This window comes from Syngnathoides biaculeatus, chromosome 3, assembly GCF_019802595.1.
Source record: "Syngnathoides biaculeatus isolate LvHL_M chromosome 3, ASM1980259v1, whole genome shotgun sequence".
NCBI lineage: Eukaryota > Metazoa > Chordata > Actinopteri > Syngnathiformes > Syngnathidae > Syngnathoides > Syngnathoides biaculeatus.
The window spans coordinates 21,141,023-21,167,139 of NC_084642.1; the positions used below are offsets into that span (position 1 = coordinate 21,141,023).

The following is a 26,117-nucleotide window of genomic DNA, read 5'->3' on the forward strand; positions in this document are numbered from 1 at the left end:
AAATATACATGCAATAATGTAAAAAATTTATATTTCACAATATTTTATACTGCATGCAGCACAGTGATCAACTGGTTAAGAGTTGGTGTTCTAATCTCAGATTTGGCTTTCTTGTGTAGAGTTGGCATTCTTTATGCATTCTTAAAACATGTATGCTATTTTCATTGAAGACTCTAAATTGTCCATTAGGTGATAATGTAACAGTATATGGTTGTAGATCTTTTTGTGCCCTGCGAATGAATGGCGACAGGTCCAGTACCCACCTCTCACCCAGAGTCAGCTGGCTTCAGGTCACCTATGCCCCTAATGACAATCAGCAGTGTAGAAAACGGAATACTTTTGTTTTTAGGAAAGTACACTTTTTGTAAGGAACACAGTTTGTTTGTTGTTGTCACGCTGGCATCATGCAGTTTTTAACAAGCTAAGATGTACTTACGACTGCCAAATGCCAAGACATTCATGAGCAAGACGATGAGCTTCACAATTTTTGTTTACGTAGTAAACGTGGCTGGAATGCAAGACAGTTACACATCTTGTCCCTGTTTTGGAGGTTCCTGCTCACCTATAAGGTCAAAACAGATTGGAGGAACTGTATCCCTTTCCTGCCAGAACAGTTTTATTGCGTCACTTTGAAGTTTCGAGGCTTCCTCTGTGATTTGTTTTAAATATTATAACTGATGTTTCTTGAGAGTCGATTACGGTAGTCGAATAGAACAAACATTGCATTCAATAATTAATTGAAAAAATTTTGTAATTACCCCAGTTTACTTTGATGACTTTCACTGAATTGAATCAGCCAGGGATTCATAGTCCAGAGAGTAGCTGCTAAAAGCCAGCCTCAATCACACTTCCAAATGTTCAGTTACAGTGGAACGGTATTTGGATTTAATAATCTTCATGTAGGAAAAGGCTGACTCAGATAAATAAGTGGAGCCGAATAATGCAGTCAAGGAGATAGCACATTTCCTCATGCTGGGGTACTTTTCCTCTGTGAATAAGTTCCAGAACTGTCCTTGAGCTGTCGACTTCAGCTCAATGTGGGTTTGTAGAGTCAAAATCCAAACTTCCACTCCAGCAGAATTCATGTGAAACAGTGCTGCAATGTTTGATGAGAGTGAATCAACCTCAACATCTTTCTGAAAAGGATAGCATATGAATATAGAAACTGGCTCAAAAAAAAAAGTCTGGAAAGCGTTTGTCAAACTCTTGACAGACAATTGTTGATCTCCATGTAGCATACACTGTGAAGTTGCTCACAGGCCTCCCCTTGCGTCTCGTCTCCAGCTCTGACACCAGGTTCTGTAAATTTACCAAATCATGGCGCTGCAGCGTTGACGAGAAATGTATCTTTCGTTTAAAAGTGTTACCTGAGGTAATCATATTGGTCACTGGTTTGTCATTTCCTTGCAGCTCAAGATTAAGGTCATTCAACAAGTTTGTCAGAGCAGTTAAAAATGCCAGATCTAACAGAAACTAACTGTCATTTAGTTGGTTGTATCCTGCATCTCCAGATACATGGAAAAACTCCTTCATCTCCCAAGAGAGCTCTCGAAATCTTTGGAGGAATTTCTCACAACTAAGCCATTTCACGTCAGTATGTAGAAACAACTAAAAGTGGTCGCAGACAGCCTTCTCCAGATGTGCAAGGAATAACCGTCTTTGAAAAGATCGAAAAAAAACGGGCGATCTCTGTTGCCACATTCATGATCTCTTTCATATTGAACATTTTAATGCATAACGCTTGTTGGTGCTTTGTGTAATAGTAATGCAAAAAGTCTGGGAATGCATCATCCTTGCTGGACTTGGCAATAAATCCATTCACACGTCCCAGCCTTTGCAGGTGCTTCATCTCTGGTGATGGACACCAATTTGTAAACTGGGAGCTGAGTTTTCTCGATAAAGTTTTTCAACGTCTGAAATATGTCCTCTCCTCCCATCTGTTCTTTAATGGAAAGAACTGTTAATACTGTAGCTCCTCTTTTGCAGTGATATCTCAAAACGCCATACGAATGAAAATGCACATCTGGGCTGTGTCACTCAGATCCGTATTCATCCAACTGCAGTGAGAAACACTCAATCTCCGATGTCCTTCCACATTTGCCGGGTTAAATCCTCAGCCATGACTTCACAGCGATGTATAATTGTATGTCTTGACAGCTGCAGAGTTTTGAATGAAGATAAAATCTCTGTCTTTTTTTTTTAAAGTCCCAGAACAATGAGCCAGCTAATACATCGAATACCTCTTTTACCATCTCTCCATCTTAGAAGGACTTCTTGTTTTTAACAATGACGTGACTCACCCGGAACAAAGCTTCAGTGGCGGCTTTCACTCTTGAGGTTTGTTGAGCGAAAAATGACTGGGGTCCAGACAACTGGGATTTTGGTTCCTTCACCTTTTTCTTTCTCAGCTCGCTTTTCGGCAGGAAGTGGGTGTCGTATTTTCCATAAAGAGTCCGAAAAAGCCGCTCCACATTTCCCTTCTTTGGTATTGGGAAGGTAGACCGGCAGATGAGCCAAACGCACTTGCAAAATGACATTGTGAAAAAAGTCCACCCCTCATTCCGTATGAAAGTGATGTGTTTTGCCTTCTTACTTGGTCCAGCTCCTTCATTCATATTGATGACCCTAAGCTTTAGCGAGGGCTTAAAATCGGATGTAATTCAATGACTATCTTGTAATCTTGCTTAGTGCCATTGTCATCTAACTGGCTGCCCAGTATATCAATTAAGTGAAGGGATGAATGATGGGCAGATTTTTTTTTTTCACACCGCGATCGACCGGTAGATCGCGATCGACGTAATGAGCACCCCTGTTTTTGAACTTTCTCCTATCTCCCGACTGCATCTCTGGAGCTCAGTCACAGTGATCTTGGAGTTCTTCTTTAGCTCTTACTTTTACTTTTATATTTAGGTTTTAATTTTCATTTAAAAAAATTTTAACATTTTTAAAACTTGTCATGCGATGCCATTGGCAATGTATCAAGTTGTCGGAAAAAAATGCTAAATTGGTACCTACTTAAGTGCAGGTACACAAAAGCTGCTAATGCTTTTTCTTTTTTAAAACAAGTGCCTTATCTTTTTTGCCCAATGTGAAGGAAATAAAAAAGTTATATAAAAAAGTAAATCATACGTACCTTATTAAGTGAAAGGTCTTGTTTTCTATTTTGTATTCATAATTGATCTTTAAACAAAGGAATAGCTTAGCCATATACTCGATTCTTTGATCATATTTTCAGTAGGATAATCGAGCACTATTAAAATTTTTATTACAAGATACCTAGATACGTACACACTCGCACGCACATACACACATCACACACACACACGCACGCACGCACGCACACACACACAGTATTAGCGGGGAGACTTGTAGTACCCTCTAATGCAGGGGTGGGGAACATATGGCTCGCTGAGTCCTCTTAACTACATACTGTACATGTGATTTCTGCCCTGCAGAGAAGGTTTGTCCTAGTGGGGTTGCCGTAGTTTGTTGTGGGAGGCAATGCAAATGAAGCAGAGACAGTTTGTCCTAGTGGGGTTGCCGTAGTTTTTGCGTGGTAGTTTGCTCAGAAGGGTCTAACGCCAATCGTGTCGGAACAACTAATTATGGAAACGCTTTTGACAAAGGTCGCTCGAAGAAAATGATGAGTACCACCGAAGTTTTCAACAAGATTGGACAGCCTCTGTGGAGAGGGAGGGTTCTGCTGTGTTTAAATTCACAGATGGGGAGCATGCCAAAGCATTCGTACTCGACGTTGCCAGTAAACATTTTGTCAAATTCGCATGAAGACAAGATAATCAAACGGATAAAAGACATGGCTTTGTCGGCAACAACTGTTCACCATCGTAGCAGCATGATGGCAAATCAAATTTAATTACGTTTACGATGAATGGATAGAAGTTTCAACACCTGCGTGAAGCTTAATCTGACGATCTATGAACTCCAAAGCCATCAGCAAAATCATGCAGCACTAGCTGTCGCATTAATGGTAAGAAGTATTTTTGACATTATTGGTGAGCAACAGCATAACAATGTTATTTAAAATAATTCAGAGACTTATTGTACTCTAAAAGTGTTGGTCTTACATAAATGCGCAAATACACCTGTACTTCGTTTTTAAAATACTGGATGGCTCTTTTGAAATTCCATTTTAAAATATTTGGCCTTAATGGCTCTTTCAATCGAAAAGGTTCCCAACCCCTGCTCGACTGGGAGCCAGATATACTGTAGATCCACACAACAGAGACCTTTAAGGAACGGTTAAACATCCATTATGTACATTAGTCCACAAGCTAATGAGGTAAGGACCTAAACAGCACACAGAACCGTTGCGAGGTTGTTAAAAAGGTCAGGAGGCACTTGACGTTTTTGTGTTTGTGATTAACCAAAGAACACACTCAGGATCATTAACCGGTTTTAACTATAACCGCTGCAGCACACCCTAATCAGCCATTAGTTGACTACGGTACAGTGAACATACTGTATTTGATCAATAGGTGAAGGGACGGTTTCCAGCACCTTCAGTTGATACGCCTACAGAGTCCTGCAGCTGTGCAGGTCCACCCAATTTTCTGACAATATCTGAAATTGGTGTTTGTGGCAATTTTTTTTTCTAACTTCCCAGAAGGCGTTTCGGGTTGTTTTTATGACTCCTAAAATATTTTCACTCAGATGTGAACATGTTCAAGACTCCAAAAAAGGTGATTAAATGGTCAGAAGATCTAAATATACAGCGATTCCAAGTCAATCAACAGTGTAAATCAATGTCAGCATTTCTTTTTGAACACCATATTGATTCAAGACTTAAAATACACGTGGCTTGGCAGCTGGCTGCACCCACAGTTATAGTCTGAGTTAATGGGTGGTGTAATCATTGCAGGCTAGTGTCAGGTGACCTTGAGGGATGCCGTTTCCCATACTTCTTCTGTTTCAGACCTACAGTGAAGACCGAGAATCAGGTTTTGTGCGACTAACTGATTAAAAGTATGTTAAAGTAGGTTAAATTAATATGACTCACCCAAGTAACTAATTGCTGGAATTAGACCTTTTCAGTATAAAACACATTAGGTTAATGTCCTTTTCCATGTCATGGAAGATAAATAGCTTAAAAAATGTGCAAGATGATTTTAATTCTGTTCTAGTATGAGAAGTCCTGTTTAGACCACATTGTAGTGTAATGTTCAGTTCAGTTTCTATTGGTCAACCGTATTCTGTTAATGTTCACAACATAGAATACCAGCAAGACTGCGTGTCATTTGATAATTAATGAAACAAAGAAAATGATTGTCGCACTGCGCCAGGTGGTGCACGGAGAGTATCTAACCTGTAAACCAGAAGCACTGGTTTTATTTTTTAAATGTCACTTTTTGTGTTCTTCCTGTTCAAATCATTCCTGGAATGGAGATCATTCTTCTCGACTAATCAACTGATGGCGGTAGTTGTAGCTCCACCTTCAACAAACCCCAACAAAGGAGTTCATTCACCCCAAATTAATATGAAGTGGGCCGGACTAGTATAACCCTGGCCTAACAAGATGTAATTATCCATCCATCCATTTTCCTTAATGACGTTTCAATTTTGTTTACCCCGTTTTTGGGTGCAGAAGAAAGAAAATATTCATGATTATTATCTTGTTGCACATCTTGTTTCAAATCATACTGTATGAAGAACCTGGAATGTAAAAAAAATTTAGAAAAAATTATGAATCAGTGTTTTCAATTACAACTTGCAACTGAAGAGATAAAAGCAGCTCTATAAACTACATTTATCTTTTATAAAATAACTTATTTGGAAATAATTTTCTATTTACATACATTTACACATTTGGAAACCTTTAAAACATCAATTGACTCATGCCACTGAATGAAATTCTCCATCCTACCAATTGTGATATCATTTAAAACAGAGGTCTCTCATTTGTGCCCCGTGTCTGGACCCAGAAGCAGTCCAAAATGGACCCACACTACACCCAAAAAAATATTGATTGAAGACATACGGAGTGCTTCAACTTGAATCCATGCAACATATTTCAAGGTTTAATGTAGTGGTGTACTGCAACACTGAACCACATGCAAGTTTTGCCTCCGCTTATCCTCATCAAATCTGCATCATGGGAGGTAATTATTAAAATCCCTTTGTGCACACAGAGTAGGAGGGTGAGAGGGAGAGAAAGAGCAGTGTGTGTGTCTGTATTTTATACACATATACATACATACATATATATATATATATATATATATATATATATATATATATATATATACACATTTTCTTTGCCACTTATCCTCACGAGGGTCGCGGGGAGTGCTGGAGCCTCAACGGGCAGGAGGCGGGGTACACCCTGAACTGGTTGCCAGCCAATCGCAGGGCACATCGAGAAAAACAGCCGCACTCACAATCACACTTGGGTGCAATTTAGAGTGTACAATTAATGATACAAGTTTTTTGGGATGTAGGAGCAAACTAGAGTGCCCGGAGAAAACACACGCAGGCTCGAGGAGAACATGCAAACACCACACAGGTGGGTCCGGGTTTGTACCTGGGACCTCATAACTGTGAGGCTAACGTTTTATCAGCAGACCACCGTGCCGCCCTTTGGTGATTCCGAGTTGAAAATTATAGTACTTAAATCAATGAAATAGTAAGCCGCTTTGAGTTTAAAAAAAAAAACAATAAGCAATTTACACGATCAGGACTTTTGGAGCTGATCACTTAGTTTAAAAAAAAACAATCGATCACTGATCCAATAACAAATGGAGAAATGAGTATTTAAATTACCTGTTCATTTACTGTTTATACTTGTGCACTAAATTGCTCAATAAATACATATTTACAATGAATAATATATCTATGTTCATCTGCCAGTGAGGCATACTGACAGTTTAATATTCTTCTATTAGATGGCAGTAAGTTGCTCCAGCAATAATGTATCTACTTTTTGTGTCATTTTTGTTTGTTGGTGTGCCAGGAGATTTTCCAATTGTAAAATATCAATCACTGTGATTTGACGGGCGCAACTGTTGCACCATCGCACTCACAAATCTGCACAGTCGAGTACGAAAATTCACGCACGTGAAATTTGTTCCGAGTAGAAATACATAGACATTTTCAGCGCAGTGAATGAAAGCCTGTTTTTTTTTCTTTTTTTTTTTTTTTTTTTTTTTTAAACACAGAAGCACACAGTCTTCTGCTAGTTTACCTGAGTCTGCCCCCCTTTGGCTCTTAATGGGGTACACTCATGATTACAAACACCGTCCACCCACATAGTCTGGGCAGCATAGAGCAGAGAGTTATACATGCTGCTTGTGTTTACTCTCGGTAATAATGGTAAAAGTAAAAAAAAAAAAAAAAAAAAGTGCTGCTGCTTTAAAAAACTGGACAAGATTTTCTTTTTTTTGAGTAAAAAATGGTCTGGTCTGAAGCCAAAGCACAAAGTACAGGATGAGATGGCATATAATGTTAAAATTCCACCTTGGCACAGCCTAATCGAGGATAAAAGGACAGAAAATACAGTGCACAAAAAGCTCATTCTGTATTTTAAATATACTGTAGGAGGCAACATAACATTAACCTTAAAACTGTTTGGGAGCATCATTTAGCTTTCAACATGCATTGCTAAACATATTCTCCAAGCAATAATTCAGTTTTACACCAAGAAAAACAGACAGGGATAAGTTGCAAACAAGCTTTCAAATTTATAGTTCATAATTGGCTTGGTTTAGTTAGCAATTCCGAGCTGCTTCACGTATTGCGAGGCCATTTACATCGAAAGGCATCAACATCACGAACCATGTCAAAGGAAATTCAGTTACACTGAAAACATTTCTAGGATATAACACAATGTTTCAGTATGTAACTATAATAAATACGAGATTGTGATTTACTTTGACTTGATCTAAGTTCTAAGATTAGATTAGTCTGTCCATATATCTAAATGCAAACGGTCATTTTCTCCGTGGTCCAGCATTATCTTGAAGAAAATTTTCCCCTCTACATGGTTTAGGAAGATATAGATCTACTGCTAGCTTTCATCAATGGATAACCAATAGATACCACCGTAAATCACACTAGATAACAATACATCATGGTGAAATAAAATGATTTGATTATATGATTACTAATAACTGCTGGAAACTGAATGTCTATTGACCTCTTTAAAAATGTCTGTATCAGTGCAATGTCAATAAATTATGATTATGGTATAAGGTAACAACTACATACTCGGGTATAACAACTCAGTAAGTTAAGTCCTGGATATTTTTTGCTCCTATTGGAACACAGAGTGCACAGCACTTTGCCGGGAATGCCCACTTTTTGTATGTGTTCGGTTAGACATGTTGATACAGTTTTCAGTCCTATCTGCACGGTTACACTTTTTTCAAGCCATGCCCGTCTGAAACAGTTTTTGATTCCAGCATCCTTGTCAATTGCCCTCGCTCAATCTTCATCAATTTTTTCTAACACTTTTTCTAAAACTTTGAACATACCGTCGCTCAGTTTGCGCTAAGTCCCACGCGCCATTACTTGGCTAAAGTTATACTGCGATTTCTGAGAACCGAGAACACATGTACATGGCAATGGTAAAACTCGATTAACCACTAACATGATTGGGTCGTTACACTGTATAACTGTGTTGTCCAATCGAGTAATCTGCAAAATGCAAATATTTACACTACCGAGCAAGTTAGAATATGATAGTCGTGCTTGTGCTAGCACTAAGCTGAACTTGCAGCTCGGAGCCCACCACCGAGAGGCAGGCGCACGATGCCCTACCCCCTGAAATTTTCTCAACGGATTTGCGCTAATCTCGAGAATGGTCATTTTGGTCTGAAAAAGTCGAAAATCCACAGATCGGCGGAAAATTCTCATCCCTGATATGTTCCCTGGCTCCATAAAATTTGGAAATTACTATTCAGATTTTGTCACCAAAATGTTTTGGCCAATAGACTTTGTTTCCAAAACAAAATGGCCAAATTTGTGATGACAAGCAAAAACAGTGTTGAGCATTCGTCTCTCTAGATCAGTGCTTCTCAAAAAGTGGGGCACGGTGCTATGCCAGGTGCGGGCACGTGTGACGCTGGGGAACATGCTTTTTTTAGCCATACTAGAATATAGTGTAATTGCACACCCACTACAGTAGTTAGCAGTGCCACTCTCATTGTCAGAGTGTGCACAGGCAGTATTGAAGGGCCACTGTCATGAAATGCATGATTTTTAGTATGTTATTATGAAAAAACGGCAGCTGACATGGACCCATGTTTTTTCACCACAAAACATGATTTTGAGGTATACAGCTTTTTATAACTCCCGCCATGGAAATCCTCTCGAGGGATTTGTTTTCGAGAAGCAGGAAGTGACGTACATGGCAGGACCGCCCTCAAGTGGACACGTTTGTTTCCATTAGTTGTTCCTTCGTGTTAGCCAAAATGTGGGCTCGTTGCATTGCTGGACATTACTTGAACACTCGGGGGGATGGATTTACCATTCGTAAGTTTGCAAGAGACCCAGTACGTCAGGAAAAATGGATTGCAGGGGTCCAAAGGACGAGAGCTTCGTGGGTTCCAAATGACAGGTAGGTGTGTAGACAGCTACTAAAAAAAATAATAGTTTGGGGCAGACCACATAATCAGTCTCTCATAAAGTAACAAAAGATCCGCGTACGTATGACAGGCGTGCTAAATGTGTCGATGTGCGCGTCGGACGGTGTCGGGCTTGCCGGCGAAGGCTGCTGCGTCGCCTCGCCAGCGAAGGCTGCTGCGTCGGCTCACGGACAGCAGCGGCTATGAATAACGCTCCCGACAATGGCGCACTCAGCCGCATGCGACGACAACGCTGTAAAGCGGCCCGGCTCAGCACCATGATAAGCCACCTTGGCGCCTTGTCGGCTGGGGTGGCTTGACGCAGCCGGCCGCCAGCCTTGTTGGCTGAGGTGGCTCGTCGCGGCGCCGGGCCGCAATAGCTTGTCTCCACCGCAGAATTGGATCGGACGGGGAGGCAGTTTGGCCGTGATTGCATATCATCTGAATATGGGTCGAAACAATAGTGTAATATTGCCCCAGTAACTTCACTTGGTTGTGTGATGTTCTCTTCTTTGAAAAGAGCTTCCGTGTCAGAAGGGGCGTGTTCGTCTCCCATAGTAGGGTCCAAAGCATGGTTTCAATGGCAAATGTCCAGGGTGACGTCACAGACAGGGGATGCAGCCAATATGGCCACCACTTGGAGGTCGTCGAATGACACTTCCGCAACTTTGCCCATGGATGACACGCTCTCCGTTCATATTTATTTTTTCGTATAGACATTAAAGTGAATAATGTTATATGTATTTTTCATTACAATATCTATTTTAGAATGTTTATAGGGATGACACTTCACCTTTAACTTGTGCTGTAGGGTTTTCTTTCTTTTATTGCACTGAGCAGTACAAAAAACAAACAAAAAAGAAAGGCCAAGAGAGACGATGACAATGAGACAAAGGAAAGTCACTCGAAAGCTAAGACGAGGAAATATGACAAAGTGTATGTAGCGCTTGGTTCATTGTGACTACTGTGGGAGACGAGGAAAGACGGCTGTGTTTACTGTGTCTAAAAATGTTGGCAGCGGACAGTATGAAGCCAAATAAATTAATGCGCCACTTAAAGACATTACACCTCAGTCATGGTGATAAGACGCTGAATTATTTTCAGGGAAAACGTGCCAAATATTGCCAACAATCATTCCGCTGTGTGAAAGCTCCTTCAGTAAACCAGCGAGCACTGTTAGCGTCATATAAGGTGGCGTACCAAATTGCTCAGTGCAAAAAAAAAAAAAAAAAAACATAGCAGAGGAGCTGATACTGCCAGCTTCAACGCTGTTGGCTCCATTGAAGCAGGGACAGGTCCCAACTAAACATTGAGCAGGAGGTGAGAATTGCAATATCATGCTTCAAACCTCGCTTTGAAAAGCTGTGCACTGCAAAACATGCCCTTTGTAGCTATTAATCCTGACTTCCTCATTTTGATAGAAGAAAAATAAATTAAAAAAAAAAAAAATCAGAACAAATTGTTTTATTCATTTTTGTTTTATTATATTTGAGTGTTTTGTAAATTGTGCTTCTAAATTAATGTTTCTGATGTGAATTTGAAATTATTTATTGATTTTAGTTAATTTTTTTTACAGTTAAATAGTGCAATAAGTCGGTCAAAAATGTTTACAGTTTAAAAAAGCTTTTTTTAATTTCAGGCAAATTAATGCACTTAAAATCTTTTTCTATTACAAACTAAAAAAAAATGTTAATAAAGTTATTCTTTGTTGTAAGTTTAAATATATTGTATAGTTATTTTTTGCTTTCTTTAAGGTTAATAAGGATACAATGTTATGTAGAGCTGTACTTATATCAATTTTATAGACAAATGATTTTTCTAGACGCGGGAGAGTGGGGACGCGAATTGTTCTTGCTAGGGAGGGTGTAACAGAAAATAATTGAGAAGCATTGCTCTAGATAAAGTTCAAAAGGGTCACCAAGGACAAGGTGAGGTGTTCCATGGGCTTCTCTATATCTCTGTTAAGCAGCTATGAAGGTCAAAATATTAACTGAGGCTGGGCGAAAAATAATAAAAATTGAAAATAGTAATTTTTCCTTGCTAAATATTTTAGGCACAGTCAATCGACTTGATAGGATAAATTCATCTGTTATGACAGACAATACGAATGGTCAATGCTTGGGCTGCAATCACGTGATAATCGCCCCCATTTCTACAGACAAGCAAGGTGTTGCAGAAGATCACCATGGCAATATCCACAGACCCATGTGTAAGCGGCGACCAGCAGATGTTTTCTGCCTACTTTAATTTACTCGATGATGTCGTCAAACCTAGAAGATCAAACTCTGTGAAAATATGGATCCGTACACTGTCCACAACGATGTACTTTCAAAGGATCTGAAAGACTTCCCTGAAGTAGAATATCCGGACAGTAGAAATACACATGCTTACCGCTTACAAAATGATCAGAACAGACTTTCAAATAACCATTTGCCTTGTGTACTCGAGCTTCGTTCAGATCTGCACGTCGCACAGTGAAGAAAATAAGTATTTGAACACCCTGCTATATTGCAAGTTCTCCCACTTAGAAATCATGGAGGGGTCTGAAGTTTTCATCGTGGGTGCATGTCCACTGTGAGAGAGATAATCTAAAAAGAAAAATCCAAAAATCCCAATCCCGCCAAAGATTTTCTATTGTGTTTGGGTCTGGAGACTGGCCAGGCCACGCCAGAACTTTGATATGCTTCTTACAGAGCAACTCCTTGGTTTTCCTAGCTCAGTGCTTCGGGTCATTGTCATGTTGAAAGACCCAGCCACGACCCATCTTCAATGCTCTGACTGAGGGAAAGAGGTTGTTCCCCAAAATCTCACAATACATTGCCGCGGTCATCCTCTCCTTAATACAGTGCAGTCGTCCTGTTCCATGTGCAGAAAAACACCCCCAAAGCATGATGCTACCTTCCCCATGGTTCACAGTAGTGATGGTGTTCTTGGGATGGAACTCATCATTCGTCTTCCTCCAAACACGGTTAGTGGAATTATAACCAAAATGTTTTGGTCTCATCTGACCACAAAACTTTCTCCCATGACTGCCCTGTATCATCCAATTGGTCATTGGCAAACTTAAGACGGGCCTTGACATGTGCTGGTTTAAGCAGGGGAACCTTCCGTGTCATGCATGATTTCAAACCATGACGTCTTAGTGTATTCCCAACAGTCACCTTGGAAACGGTGGTCCCAGCTCTTTTCAGGTCATTAACCAAGTCGTGTAGTCCTGGGCTGATTCCTCACCTTTCTAAGGATCAGTGAGACTCCGCGAGGTGATATCTTACATGGGGCTCCACTATGATTGAGATTGACAGTCATGTTTAGCTTCTTCCATTTTCTAATGATTGCTCCAACAGTGGACCTTTTTTTCACCAAGCTGCTTGGCAATTTCTCCGTAGCACTTTCCAGCCGTGTGGAGTTGTACAATTTTGTCTCTGGTGTCTTTGGACAGCTCTTTGGTCTTGGCCATGTTACAAGTTTGAGTCTTACTAATTGTATGGGGTGGACAAGTGTCTTTATGCAGTGAATGACCTCACACAGGTGCATCTGATTCAGGATAGTACATGGACTGGAGGTGGACTTTTCAAGGCGGACTAACAGGTCTTTGAGGGTCAGAATTCTAGCTGATAGACAGTTGTTCAAATACTTATTGGCAGCTGTATCACACAAATAAATTGTTAAAAAATTAGACTGTTATTTTTGGATTTTTCTTTTTAGATTATCTCTCTCAGAGTGGACATGCACCTACGATGAAAATTTCAGACGCCTCCATGATTTACAAGTGGGAGAACTTGCAATATAGCAAGGAGTTCAAATACTTGTTTTTTTCACTGCATATTTGCAAGCCACTTTTGTTGCCGTTTTTTCGATATCTAAATTGTATTCTCGCCTTCATGCAATCTAATCTTTGGAATACGGAAAAATCGCTTCCCAATGTCTCTGTTTCTGTGATTTCCACATCTGCAGACGGAACAAAAATCTGGCATGATGACGACGGACAGCTGACTGCTTGTCTGCAACAATGGCGGTCAAGTACCCGCCGGATGAACAAGCATGACGTCACGTGCAACCCAGCCATAACATTGCGAACTGCTCAGCGCTGAACCATTTATTTGGTGTCAATAAAACTATGCCAACTTCGGTCGACGCACACAGCATATTAGCAGCATAATAGCATTGAAATGCAAAAGGCACTTATGTTAGTGGCCTATTGCTGAGACTGTGGAAACTACTGGTGCTCTGTGTCTTGTGACATTTTACAAAACCAAAATTCCACACTGCGGAACTTTTCATGCCTTTTTTGTCAACGATGTAATTGTTCATGGCCCCATTCAAAAACAACCACTACCACTCAGGAGAGTTGAAAATAAGGGATTCAAGTGGATGATTCAAGTAATGGATTATCAGATTCCTACGCATGATTTAGAATTGAAAAACTTGAAAAGCTTTTGCATGGTCAGATTACGCATGTTTTACGTCTTAGTTGTATAATGTGCCATGTCATGTTCTTCTTTTGACACCAAAATCAAATATTCAGATCAAAAGGTTAAGAGTAAAAGATTATTTCAAAAAAATAAATTGTCTCATATTCTGAAATATATTATTGGCTGACATGACAAAAATATGAAATATCAAAAATATTTTTATTGAGGTTAGTATAAAGTCATAGCCATGAATTAAATGTTATTAATAATTGTCTATTATAATTTATTTTGAGTCTGACTCGGTACAGAAACATCGAAAGGGTGAATTTCTGGGTAGTCATCAGTCCCAACGTGTGCAACATTAGCAGTACTGTGTGATATTTGAAAAAAAATAAAAAAACATCATCAAACCATAATCATAAACACACACTACCAATGTGTGCTTCTGACTGCAGTTTGATGTTTAAGATGGTGTTTGTTCAACCACCCCTGACCCCACACATCCTGGACAGGTTACCACGAGTTAGTGGCGTTGCAACAAACACTGAGCCAGATCTCTGATCTCTTTTTCTCATGCTTTGTTGAGTTTTCTATTTTTAAAAGACATTTCTTACACAGAATGCGATTTTAATTTAACTTGTATCCATTTTTTTTATTTCTTTAGATTTAGATGCTTTTAATCATGAAAAGCACATTAGGTTACCTTGTGCATGAAATGCGCTACACAAATAAATTTGCTTTGCGATGTGTTAAAACTTTCTGGGGCTTTTTAAGGCTTGCTATCAGCCTTAAAATTTCCACGCAACGTCATCACCTTAGTCCACAGACATTTAGATAGTCACTGCAATGTGATTTAATCAAACCTGCCCCCTTTACGCACACGAATGCACGCACGCACACTACTACCCCCACTGCACAAAAGCGGCCTATGTATGCACAAACCGTGGGCCAACAACACCAGGATCGGGGATGAAAGGTCTCCTCAGTGTTTGTGGTGACAGTTATTACCCTGGCCTGCTGAAACCAAATACCTGTCAGCCCAGATAGTATTATCTTATTGTGAGAGGCATGCCGAAGCCAAGCCTGTAATCAGGGCCAGGGAGTTGATCAGCACGTCCCAGGTTGGATGCCACCAATCCGACCTCCACCTTTTGTTTCCACACCATTAGCCGCAGAGAAACTTTGTGGATGTTGCTAAGCAAACAGAAGACCTACCACCACCTTAGAGCTTGGTTACCTCTTGAGAAAGAATGTGCAAGATACTGAGAGTGACATTTAGTTTTTAGGCTAGCTATGCACAAACTTCCAGCATTGGCTTACTGTACATAACTGCAGCAATTTTATCAAAGCAAAATGGCTGACTCTCCATGGGTATGTACCTTCACTAATATTTCGAATATACCTTCTTGACATGACATACGCCAAAGCTATTTCCAAAGACAACAGTTTTGACAACCCCATTTCTGTGCTTCAATTTGACACGGTCACACAAAATCCACACAATCCTGTGTTTTCAGCTAAAGCAGTCCATTAGATGCTGCTATAATTGTCATAATAATAACTCAAGGATGTTTAACTCCTGTGGGGCAATACAAATTTTGTAAATGTTTGGTGTGCCAAGCTAAAAGAGGAGTAACCAACAGCAACATGATGGAAGAGTTCAGTAAAGGTCGAACGGGCAGGTGAGGATACTTGACACTACAGAAAACAGACTGATAAACTTCTCGAGATCATGAAAAGACAGTTCTAGATTGCTATTGGCAGTAGCGGCAATAAACAACTGATTACCTGGTAACGGTTAGACATTCTATAAAAGATATAGTAATGCCATTAAGTTGGACTCTATTGCAAAAGATGTACTTTAATTTCTCATGTATGATAATTTTTATTTTCCCCCAACATAGTCATCAAAAGTCAAGACATAGACATATGTAAAATGAAAAAAAAAACAGTAAAACATACAAGTACCAAGGGATTATGGGAAAAAGTGTACTTTCATTACAATATGAAATGCAATGTCTAAATGGGCTCCACAATATTCTGTCACATCGCAGGATCTGCTGCAACATTGGTCTTCTGTAATACAGTATACAGTGAATCAGTTGTAAGATTAACAAGGACGAGGAGAGGTACCTGTTTGGACATAGTAATAGAAATATGTACACCTGTGCATTCCCTATTTGGCTGAAACGGTAGCGCGAGTGTGCAAAGTGCGTTCATGGACACTGCATAAATGGGAGTGAATTATAAATCATTTGTAAAGCAGTACCAAAATTATTTGTACCAGAATGCTTTAGTTTAGTTTAGATTTGATTGGCTCAGTCAATAATTGGGTTTTCTTTTTTTTTTTTTTGCTGATCAGTTTTTGTCATATTTTGCCAGTCCAATCAATGACGTAATTGATCAGCTCTGAAAAAGACATTTACTCTGCGTCACTGTTGTGCATAGTATATCTGAATCGAAAAGCTAGTTTATGTTTATAGAGTAGTATTTAAATAGTCTTTTCACGTAGTACTCTAAATATACAGTATGATGGTCAATAAAGTTACTTTTAAAAAGTTGGTGCAAAGGGAGAGACAAGGCGGCTGAGAGACGGCTCATAATGCACAAATCAGACTTATTGCTCTTGTACGACCACTATGTCAGACTACTGCAATAAAAAAAAAAAATATTCCAGTACCGTTTTTTATGATCATTAATGCGAAAGGTTGTTTGTTTCAATGTGCCCTGCGATTGGCTGGCAACCAGTTTAGGGTGTACCCCGCTTCCTGCTCTAAGACACCTAGGATAGGCTCCAGCACTCCCACAACCCTAGTGAGGATAAACACCTTAGATAATGGATGGAAGGATAGCGTTCAGCTTGTAAACTCAAATGTGACATGACTACACTTCCTACCATGAGGATGACAACACAAGTGGATCACACTAACTGTATTATCAGAAAATGGGGGGAAACATTGTGTTGATGGTCACCAGTGCCCAGGACAGGAAAGGACTTAGTGTAAGGCATGTTTGAGCTTTGTTCACATACTTTTAACACAGTACGCCTCGCAAGCCATCAAAACATTACATTGCCTAGCAACTGTTGCTAGCCCTCATGGTTGTTTGTAAACATGCTGCTCTTCTGTAGAACACAGGATAGTGACCAGAGCAGCGAATTCCAACCTTTTTGGAGCTAAGGCACATACTTTACAGTTGAAAAATCTCACGGCACACCAACAAACAAAAATGATGCAAAAAGTAGATACATTATTTGCTCTATGTACTTATTGCCATCTAATAGAGGACCATTAATTTGTTGTCTGTCACTATGCCTCACTGGCATAAATAGATGAACAAAGATATTATTTATTATAAATATATACTTTTTGAACAATTACAGCCACATGTATATACACTAATAATAATACTGTTAAAATGACATTTATTTTGTTTTGTAGTAGTGTAGTAAATTATTGCCCACCACTCAAATTCTTACATGTTTGCATTGTTTCCCTAGTGTAATGTTAAAGCTCATAAACAAATGTGCTGTAAATTTCAGACAAATATATTCCAAGTGAACTTAAAATGCTAGTTTTAAATGGTGATTTCATTTATTGAGAAAAGAAAATATTCAAAGTTAACCGGCTCTTCGTTAAGCTAAATTTATATAATTTACAGAGGTGCAACAATTAATCGATTAAACCACAAATACCTACGAAATTAATGAGTTTTTGTTAATTATTATGAAATCTTTTCAATTAAAACAGTCCAAAATGCTTATAACTTCAGCTTTTCAAGAGTAAACTAACAACTATATTAATTGTAATAATGAAGGAGACGGATTATCTTTGTTCTTATAACCTGACCCTGTTCTCAAATGACATCTCCAGTGACATATTAATTAATTCCCAGTTCAGAAAGCGTCTTCATCAAGCAGTGAATTATTTTACATTTACATCTCCAGATGCATACTCTTGGCCTTATTTTGTTATTCAAATTCTATTACTTTGTTATAACGTGACAGACCTATGTGACGTGTGCATTGTTTCACGAAATGACTTTTTTTATTGTTAAGATGTGTATTGTAGTTTATTCACTGTTATGGAGGTGATGATTTGTGATTTCCAATGCGTTGACACTGGACGCAAAGAAGTTTAGGGGGAGCAGGTGGGTCTTATTAAAGTAACATGCGCCAAACAGGTTCCCCCCTCTCCTTGGAAAAATACTGTCGTTAATTCCGAAGCAAATTCAGGATACAAAAGAAAAAAATAGGCTCTGATTCCTCAAATTCCACCAAACGTAAACAATCTGTATGTTGGTTTGTGTGGTGCGATTGACCTGCTCTCCCATTGGCTATCGCCATAGCATCTTCCTGACATCCCATTGGCTAGGAGGGACATCAATTTTTACCCATGGTGCATTTTGAATCCCTTGGACAATCGATTGTCACCGAATCACGCTACAGTTGTCACACGCTAACGCACATTGGAAAAGTACAACTTTTTGTTTCTGTTTTTGGCAAGGTTATTCATCTTTCTTCACCATTGGCCCCAATAAACTTTAGTGGAATCAAGTTGTGTGTGGGCATACGTTTGTATGTTTTCGCTCCGCTGTCGAAGTTTGCCTCCTCCTCTGTCCCCACGATCCCTTTTGCTTTTCACTCACGATTCTCTTCACATGGTCACCCAACTCCAAAGGTAAATGAACATAATTTTTAAATTATTGTTTACATTATGTACTTTGAATCCTTATTTTTTGCAAACGGAGTCTTGGAACGGAATAAGCTATTTACATGTAAAATGCGCTTCTACTTACGAAAAATTCCGGTTACAAAATGACTTCCAGAACGGATGAATTTTGTAAGTAGAGACTTGTATGAAGAAAGTTATTCTTAAACTGTCCCAGAAAACAATACCTTACTTAGGTAGGCAAGCGGGTAGGTAGATGGCTATATTGATTACGCAATCAAATATTAAGTTATTCACTTTGATTGTATATCTGTTCCAATTAAAAAGGTAATCTGTCACATAATCATTTTTTTTAAAATATACTCTACCTGTGATGTGATTGCATCTTTTTCAGTAATTTCTAGAATTATACGTGCAATTTTGTTCTATCCTAAATACGTGTATTCCATGACACCTGTCCAAGCCTGATTTCAATTGACCCCTCCGTGGATATTGCGCAATCCGCGTCACTGACCAATCAGAGGCCAGAGATCTGCATAAACCAAAGCCCGTTTTTGCTCCCGCCATTTTCTCAGACAACATTGCATGGTCCAGTATAGGTTTAGTTAGCGTTTTATCGCGTATTTGGGTTATTTAACAAAAAATATGGTTAAGAGGTGTAGTCACAGACTTTGTAATAGTGACGACAGGTATCCTGAAAGGCTAGTTGGTGGAGTTCGATTCGTACCCTTTCCAAAACCGAAGACCCAGTACCACAAAAGCCTTTGATTGATCAAACTTTGTGGAAGACCGCAACATCAACTAAATCCATCTAATATCAACCAGAACAGATATTGCACGATTTGCACGAAGGTATGCCCTATATTTGATTTTCAATACATGTCTCGTATAAATGAATTCTAAGTTCTTCGCTAGCATAACACTGCTGCGTGTGAACGATTGACACACTTATTCTTTGTTGAGCGATATTTAGCGATGCTCGGACTGCACAAACGTGTCGCTTTATTGCTGGCTCACGGCCGAAGCTTAACCAGACTGTGTTTGCACGAAGATATGCCCTAAATTTGATTTTTAATACACATCTCGTATTAATGAATGAGACGTTCTCCGCTAGCATAACACCACTACGTGTGAACGATTGACACACTTATTCTTTGTTGAGGTATATTTAGCGATGATCGGACTGCACAAACGTGTCGCTTTCTTGCTGGCTCACGGCCGAAGCTTAACCAGACTGTGTTTGCACAAAGATATGCCCTAAATTTGATTTTTAATACACATCTCGTATAAATGAATGAGACGTTCTCCGCTAGCATAACACCGCTACGTGTGAACGAGTGACACACTTATTCTTTGTTGAGCGATATTTAGCGATGATCGGACTGCGCAAACATATTGATTTCTTGCTGGCTCGCGGCCGAAGCTTAACCAGACTGTGTTTGCACGAAGATATGCCCTAAATTAGATTTTTAATACACGTCTCGTTTAAATGAATGAGATGTTCTTCGCGAGCATAACATTGCTACGTGTGAATGATTGAATGAAATCAGAAGCATGGCGTCTCTCTCAGTTCAGAATGTATTGTATTTAGAATCTATAATATATCGTTGATTTGAATGAAATCAGAAGCATGGCGTCTGCACGTCTAACAATGTATTGTATTTGCCATTTTTTACGAATTGTTTGTCTTACGTCAGCGCACATGGCGTGACGTCACTTCAGGAGGCGTGGTTAAGTGCCCTGTACGGAGGGGTCAATTACCCCCTACAATGTGTTTAGGTACCCCTGGTTCAGAAACAGTGGTATATTCAATTGAATATAGGTTGTGATGGTTTGAAAATCATTATAATCCGTTTTTTTTTGTATTTCACAACATCCATACTTCATTAAAATTGGTGTTTGTAAATAATGACAGGACCTTACATTTACATGGCTTTCACAGTCGTGAGGGGATCTAAGTGAAACCACAATGTGGCAAGCAACAAAACAAGACACCCCTGAAAAAGCTAGTTTCATACTCATTCGACACCGAGCCTGTACCAGAGAAAAAGGATCATGTCATGTATGTGAGGGACAATTTTACAACCCAGTCGCTAACACGTGCTGTTATGAAACCCAGAAGCGTTATCAGTGCAGTGTTGCCTGGCGACGCCGGTTGGACTTTATCCCTTGGGAGATAATCTAGGGTGGTTGCACACAACTTCCAAGTCTGATATACTGTAACATTGATATTGGGGGGCCAGGGAGCTATAAGAGGGCATCAATGAGATCTTACCTCACAGTTTAAGTAGCGACAGCAGCTGCGGGCGGAACTCCTTCAGGTGGCATTCATCTCGAGTCTATTAGAGACAGTCAAGCAGGTGTGTTTACACTAGGTATCTGGGTGTGTGAGCTCTAGCCGCAGCTATATATGGCTTTGTGGGAATATGGGCACTAAGGCTGATCAAAGCATTGATGTCATGAGCGGGCGGAGCCAGTAAGACACGGGTCAGGTGTCTGCCTGGAAGGAAGAGACAGTATAGGACAGGCCAACATGCAGCTTTAAAAGTCTAGTTGTGAGTATAGGTTCTCGCAGTAACACACACTGCACCTTTGCGGTCATGGGTGTTTGTAATACTGTAAATCACACCGACTGGTGAAGATTTATGGACAAAACGACCTTTTTGCCGGAAAAAAAAAAATTGTGCCTGTCTACATATTGTTGTATTTTTTCCTTAACACCCTAAAATGCTGCCAAAACATCATGATTTACAAATCATTGTTTTCTGCTTTCATTTGTTTGACATATTATCCGAACATCATTGGAGTGCCACTTCCTCGTCTTCACTGCTACTGCTCGGCAGTACCTGCACCTTGTTGCGCCCTGGTTACGTTGTGTATTTAAGCCTTGTTTTTTATGCCATATGTTGCCAGATCATTGTGTGTATAAGCATGTATATTCATGGACATCAGCTAGCATAACTGCCTCGTCCCATGTCATAACATTACTGAGCCATATGAAGTCATGTTTTCATGTTTTGACATTATTTCACATTTCTTGGAACAAGCCTTTTACATTGTGATTTTTGTACCATCGCCATGCTTGCCTTCTCGTGTATGACCTCTTAGGGTTAGGGTTATTATTTTCATTTCACTCGTTATTACACTCATGTACAAACATTTTAATTACTTTATTATGCTGTGGCTCTTTAAAGGTCTAATCAAGAGGAAATGTTTTGTATTTGTCTATCATGCAAATGTAACTAAAATTTCATAAAAAAATATTTTTAATAATCTCAAAACAACAGAAATGAAATAAATTGTGTCAAAGTGCACATTTTCTTTGGAATCCGAATGCCTCCTATGTCTGTTTCAAACCGAGGCTCTGTTGAAGCTGCTTCCGTGTGACGTCACACCTAGACAACCCCAGTAAACAAGGGCTTCCTACACAGAAAATCATATACGCGAGGGGGATCTAGAGAAGATAGACAGCAGTGATGAAGAAGATTTTATGGAATGTGTAAATGCTACACGCTTCTTGTGCGTGCATAAGGGATCACAAAGGTTTCTGAAGCAATAAGTGTTTATTGAACTCCGAGGACATGGAACACAGTGAGCAGCTACACAAAGACTGCCGCAGCTAAATAACTCGAACATAGATAAAGGATATAACACCTAGGAGAGGTGACAAACAACCAATAATTTACAGAATGCTCTGTGGAAGAGATGGGAACTGAAGGGGAGGAATTTTCTTCTTCTTCCCATGTTTGAAAAACATCACATGCAGGTCTAATTCAACTATATATGTTCGAACCGGTGTGACGGTCTGAGCGTCGAATGCAACACAAGGACGGGATTCGGCGAGACCTGACGAAGTTGACGTGGAACTTCGCACCCAAAACACAGACTGATAGGTGCCTCAAGAAATCTACGTACACCTTGTTGATGGAATAATCTAATTCAAACACGTTTAAACGTCTGATGCTGCTTGCACACAACGTACCGAGTTTTCATAGCAGTCCTCTATGAAATGCATGGAACATATTACTGTCCACTTTGATTTGTAAGTCCAATGCGCCCCCTTTGTCTTCACAAACCTGGTCCACAACCTGCCTATCCGTTCATGTTTCGGTCATTCATGTAAGATGACTCAGTCAGCGTTTGACGCAGAACAGCCGTAAACAACACACTTCCTCATTATCGTTGCTAGCTTTTTCACTCTCTGGCTAAATGTTGTTGACATTATGTCACATTCCGGAGGGTGCTGGAACTTGCCGAATCTAAGTGATATTTTGAAAAAAATCTTGAGACTTACTTTGACGCTAATTTATTTCATTTCTGTTGTGTTGAGAATTTTTTGAATATTTATGAAATTAAAATTTAGCTACATTTGTATGATAGACAAATAAAATGCATTTCCTCTGGATTAGAACTTTAAAGTGACCCTAGGCCCAACCCTGTTTATACCATAGACATTTAAAGATGTATAAAAGTGGAAAAGATAAGACTCCTTCAAGGAAAAAAGACAATTAAAAATCCTGTATTTTGGCTATTTAGAACAAAATTGAGTGATTCTCTAACATGGACTTAGTATGAAAGTGTGATTTTCATTTAAAAAAAAAAAAAAAACCTTGATTTTGTCATATGACAGTCCAGAAAACGCCCAACAGTTATTTCTGTTTGAACCATTTTTGTATCAGCTTTGTCCTTATTTGGCTCAGACCACCCCCTTTTCTGGAATTGGTTGTCTCTGTGTAGAAGACCCACTTGTGAGCACACGTGTTATGTATGTATGCTGGTTTGGGGGCGGAAAGGGAAGACCAAGATCTTTGCCAGTGACACAGATAAGCTTGAGAAATTTGAATCATCTGATTTCCGGTATCTTGACATAAAAAAATCTGGAATTAAGAGCCTATGGACAATTTGAATGTATATTTCATTTTTACTGAGGGACTGAAGAGACTAGATAATGGAAATTTGGAACAATTATATTTTTTGAATGATTGAAAAATATTATGACATGATGAAATGGTCATTTGTTTATTGTTTTTTGAAAACAATGTGAAACCAAGTGAGGGTGATGACATGCTCTCAATTGTAACGTACTTTAAGATTACAATGAAATACAGGTGTGGTTAGTTGTTTGTATTGATTAAAAGAATAGACTGCAAATATCATGTCAGCAATTCGGTTGTGTATAAATAAACTGGGCTGTGACCCCAGCGGTGCCTCCAAAAAGGACAATAAAGTAGGATCTCCAACAATGCTCAATTGTCACAGGACAACACAACCACACGCTCTCCGCCCAAAATTTCAGAGTTGGGTTTCCCTTTTGGCTGTTCAAAGCCAGGAACTCTCATTTGTGTCTGCACTATGAGAAACTAATACTGCCATAAACTACACAGAATACACACAAACACACACACAGTGATACTTCTACTTACGAATGTCTCTAGTAACAAAAAATTCAGGTTATGAAACGCTTCCTTGGAATAATATTGTCTTAGTTACAAAGGAAATTTGGATACAAAAGGCAATAATAGGCGCTGGATTCCCCAAATCCACCGAACGTAAACATCCTGCATCTTGGTTTGTGTGGCACGATAGAGCAGCTCTCCCAATCGCTATTGCCGTAGCATCTTCCTGGCATCCCATTGGCAAAGAGAGACGTCAATCTTTACATGTGATACTCATCCTGTATCTTGGTTTATGGCGGGATAAGAGCTGTTCTCCCATTAGCTAGGATCTCAGTACGTCAAATCTTTACCCACAATGTCTTTTGGAACAGATTACGCTTTTTCTCTGTAAAATGCACTTGTACTTACGAAAAGACTTACGGAATGGATTAATTTCATAACTACAGGTACCACTGTGTGTGTGTGTGTGTGTATATATATATATATTATATATATATATATATAATATATATATATATATATAGGTGTATGAGCGTGTGAGATCGACTGGTTAGCTCATCTGCCTCACAGTTCTGAGGACCCGCTGCAAATGATGGTTTTATGTGCCATGCGATTGTACAGGGTGTACCCCGCCTCTCGCCCAGAGTCAACTGGAATATACTCCAGCACGCCCGCGACTATATATTAAGGGTTTCCGCTAATAATTTGGGGAATTATAGAAGATTTTAGGGCGGCATCTCTGTGTTTACTGTACAGTAGGGGGATGGGTGAGTTAAACATTTGCAAGCAAAAGGCAGGCAGGCAGTTAACGGCACCTGTTTGGGCACGCGTTGCCTGCGTGTTTTAATATTCTGATAGTGCGATAACATAGCGTTCAGCGGAGTTCAAAATATGCAACTACCAAACATATCTTAAAACCTAAAGCATCATGAGAACACTCTGAAACATATCTGAGGCGTTCCGAAAGGGAAAAACTGGATCGTAAACCCTCGACTTCAACTTTCTTTTTCTGCTGTCGCAAAAGTTTTGCGACTGTTAAAAACTGTTGGAAAGTTAAGTTATTGAAAAAGAATCTAAATTCAGAACTCAGCGCAAAATCGTTTTGAAATGTATTGCGTCCAACGGGAACGGAACTAGCTTGAAGTATCGAAATGGCTCGTGCGTTGAAAAAAAAAAAAAAAAAAAGTTAGCTATTCTTACCTGGAAGAGAAGACGACGTTTCAGGCTCTTTTTAGGCGCATAATAATCCCCCCAAGAGTGTCAAGAACGTCCTTTAAAACGACTGGAGAGCGGCGGCGTTGTCCCGCCCGCACATACATACACACGCACGAATAGAATCAAAAGTGTACAGAGTGCAATGAGTCGATCCCGACTGTAGTTTTTTTTTCTCCCTCAGCACAGTTGTAGCGTCTCCCAGGACAACTCTGAGGGGCGGACTGAGGTCGAAAGCGGAAGTGAGCTGTTCTTCCGAAAAGTGATGTCATGGAACTGACTAACTTTTTGAAATCACTTCAAATTGACGCATTTTTCCAGCAATTATTAGTTTTGTTATTAAATTACAGTGACTTGTGTAATTTTAGTTTGTGATATGAGGATAAGTGGCTCAGAAAATGGATGGATAGCGACAACAATGCAATAACAGCATCGGTAAAAGTTATTAAAAGAAAGTGACACACCATGCAGCGAGGGTTCTTCACAATAAATGCCTTTACCTCTACTTAGTGAATTCAAAATAAGATGTTGTTTTCACTTTATTGCAACATTTCATATCAATTTACAGACGGGTAAATCTCAACTACTTACAATAGTGTCAAAAGCTTAATTTAGTTACGTAATTCGTTTTAAAAAGGGGGGGAAAGTGATTTACCTTAGTCAAATTAAATGAAATATACGTGCATAAAATAAACCTAGAATGTTAAAGTCTTAATATCAACATTATTTTTTTCATCCTATTCACGGCGGAATTACCATTTTTAATTGTGTTTAACACTGACCTCTGGTGGTTCAAGACCAACCCTTGAGAAACCTCAAGCACAATGGCGGTTTTTAAGCAGTCCAATT

General features: G+C 39.4%; 1 protein-coding gene across 9 annotated transcripts in view; it reads right to left on the bottom strand.

Moving 5' to 3' along the window:
• Positions 1-25,509, bottom strand: part of LOC133498208 (A-kinase anchor protein 13) — a 150,710-nt gene extending 125,201 nt beyond the window's left edge. For 8 of the 9 annotated variants that reach the window (XM_061814771.1, XM_061814766.1, XM_061814770.1 and 5 more), the window contains exon 1: positions 25,257-25,509. The gene's annotated coding sequence lies outside the window, so the exon portion shown is untranslated. Of the gene's footprint in view, positions 1-20,935; positions 21,000-25,256 lie in introns of all 9 variants that reach the window. The other variant, XM_061814764.1, reaches the window with a different exon arrangement.
• Between the last annotated feature and the right edge of the window lie 608 nt (positions 25,510-26,117).